The sequence below is a fragment of the Molossus molossus genome, unplaced genomic scaffold (genome assembly GCF_014108415.1).
Source record: "Molossus molossus isolate mMolMol1 unplaced genomic scaffold, mMolMol1.p scaffold_m16_p_2, whole genome shotgun sequence".
Classification (NCBI taxonomy): Eukaryota; Metazoa; Chordata; class Mammalia; order Chiroptera; family Molossidae; genus Molossus; species Molossus molossus.
In genome coordinates, this window is record NW_023425355.1 from 20,122,509 (window position 1) to 20,125,480 (window position 2,972).

The following is a 2,972-nucleotide window of genomic DNA, read 5'->3' on the forward strand; positions in this document are numbered from 1 at the left end:
CACAGAAGCAAAGACTGGAGTGATGTAGCCACAAGCCAAGTAATGCTGAAAAGCCACCAGAAGCTGGAAGAAGCAAGGGGTAGGTTGTCTCCTGGAGACTGCAGAGGGAGCGTGGCACTGCCCACACCTTGATTTCAGTCTAGTGATACTGAGTTTGAATGTTTGGCCTCCAGGACATTGAGAGAATAAATTTCCATTGATTTAAGCCACCAAGTTTGTGGTAATTTGTTACAGCAATCACAGGACTCTTTTTTACGTCACCGACAGCTGCTCTGGGCGCTAAGTCACCACTGAGTGAGAAAAGGGGGAAAAGTTGAGTTCCTAAGGTCATACCCTTGAAACAACACTGCCTTAAGTTTGGATGGTGGTGATAGACATAACCAGGATACTCTGAACACTTACTACTGTTCCTAAGGCTTATTATAAAAATTTGATAAGAGTTCTAAAACCAGAATGAGGAAATAAATCTATTCATTATCCCCACTTCCGTGGCTGTTAGCTTTCGATATTTCTTCTTGTTTTACTTTGGTATGTTCTTTTCTTCCTGATAGAATTATCTATGCACATAAATAGTTTAAAGAAACATCTCAGTGGCAGCTATCAAAATAGCATTTTTATTTGAAGATAGTTTTCCAAGAAAAATGGGTTATGGCTTTTAAGATTTGATGGCAGAATCGAAGTGAAAGATAAAGGCAGGGCTAACCTATGTTGATTAAAGGAAACAATGTATTTATAGGTGGCATTTGTTGAAGATGTTACCCTGAAACTCAGACCAGGGGTACCAGTACTCATGGCCCCAGGGGTGATATAATTTTTTTTAACATATTCAGTATTTTATTTAATTTCTTAGCAATTTATATATCTCCCCACCTTTTTCTTTAAGTTAGTTTGACAATTTTCCATAATAAACTACTAAAAGAGAAGCTTTGGTCAAAAAGAAATGAAATAACAAAAACCAAAAACCAAAACAGAAACAAAACCCAATCACCGCTGCTTTTAAAAAACCAACACTTCCACCAATTATATGCAAACCAGACCATAGAAACATTTTCTTTTTTTTTTTTTAATCCTCACCCGAGGACATTTTTTTTTTTTTTTATATTTTGTTCAGATAGAGTGGGAGGGAGAGAGAGAGAGAGAAACATCGACGTGAAAGGGACACATCGAGTGGCTGCCACCCACATGACCCAACCAGGGCTGGGGACAAACTGCAACCGAGGTACGTGCCCTTAGCGGGAACCGAACCCGTGTCTCTCCAGACCGCAGGCCGACGCTCTAACCGCTGAGCCAAACTGGCCAGGGCCACACAAACATTTTTGAGATACATGTCTTCAGTGTTTCCTTGCGGCTGGCTTCTCCTCACCATCATGGAAATGGTGGAGCTGCTGTAGGGCAGTTTGTCCTGCTGGATCTTGGAGGCTCACTCAAAAGGCCCTGGATGGAAGACACTAAGGTCTTGAGATCCCAAATTGTCAGGGCTCCATTGATGCCAGTAGCGCAAAATTCGCGACAATCTTGCTTGTCCACCTCATAAATAAATACTTGAGTGATGCTATTCTGGTACAGCACCTCCAAGGTTGTATTGCTGTCCTAGGTTGTGGCCCTCTTGTCCATGTGTTGGAAGTGTTCCCTGGAAGACCTGTTGCGCTGGATGCTCTGCTTTGGAAGTGTAGCTTGGAGACCAAAGTCAAACAGTCATGGTCATCATAGTTAAAGAGCGTTGGGCAGCAGTCATGGCGAGCAGCTACCACACTATTCTCCGAGACAAATGATATACTCAGGAGGGGCAGGAACTCTGTTTTAAGAGTGAGACATGCACGCTTTTTGAGGCATCAGCACGGACACGGTGTTGTTATGGCTGACCCAGGCCAGGTGGCTCCCACTGGCAGAGGACCTGACATATGCACACAGCCACCAGTGCTACTGCCACCAAACTCTGACATCAGTTGACCAAAAGGCATCTTGCTGTCCCAGGGTGTACTGCCTGGCTTTTCATCCACTTCTTTAGTGTATGCGGAAAACACCCTGGCCCTGGCCAGTTTGGCTCAGCGGTTAGAGTATCGCCTGCAGACCAGAGAGTCCTCAGTTCAGTTCCTGCTAAGAGCACATACCTCCGTTGCAGTTTGTCCCGTGCCCTGGTTGAGTCGTGCAGGTGGCAGCCACTCGATGTGTCTCTCTCATATCTATGTTTCTCTCTCTCTTCCTCCCTCTCTCCCTCCTGCTCTGTCTAAAGATAAATGTAAAAGTGTCCTCAGGTGAGAATTAAAAAAAAAATTTAAAAAAGAAGAAAACATCCTGCATTTGAAATCACATGATCCTGCTGCCAGTAAAACATTGTTGGGATGCCAATGCAAGCTTGGGACTGTGGAGCGAATTAGCTTTTTAATGTGCTTGCTTACCGACCAGTCATTTTCAGACTGGAAGGAACAAACAGAAATGAGTCTTGCTCCACTCCCCACAGCAAATTTGTTCTCTAGTGGGGACCACTTGACAAAAGTGGCTGTGCGATTAATTCTCAGGATCACAAGGGTGGGCTTCCAGACACCATCTTTCTGACTTCAGACATAGGCATTGCAGTCTGCCCGGCAAGTGACGATGCGGTCACTCTTGGGAGCCCAGTTGATACCTGTGATAAGTCTTCTGTGCTCCTCGAGTTCATGAGCTTTCACCCATTGGCCCCCGTTCTTCTTATAGATATGGACTTCATGATTACTGGGGCTAAGGGCAATTTGGGTATGATCCCTGTTCCAGGCATGACAGGTGATTGGCTCTAATAAAAATGGATGCAGGGACATTATTCTTAGTGTTTTCAAAGGATAAAAATCTGGGATTGGGACAGTCCGGACCAGCTCCGAGCCGGGAATTTGCAGACTCTGGTCAGTCAATGGGAACAGGTTCCAGCGGGCGCTGGCTGAGGACCGAGGCCTAGTGGGAGTGGCTGACAGATCTAATTTTTTAAAAATATTTTATTT

At 44.7% G+C, this 2,972-nt stretch overlaps 1 pseudogene; it reads right to left on the bottom strand.

Moving 5' to 3' along the window:
• Positions 1–1,365: 1,365 nt before the first annotated feature.
• Positions 1,366–2,755, bottom strand: LOC118636115 (annotated as a pseudogene).
• Positions 2,756–2,972: the final 217 nt, after the last annotated feature.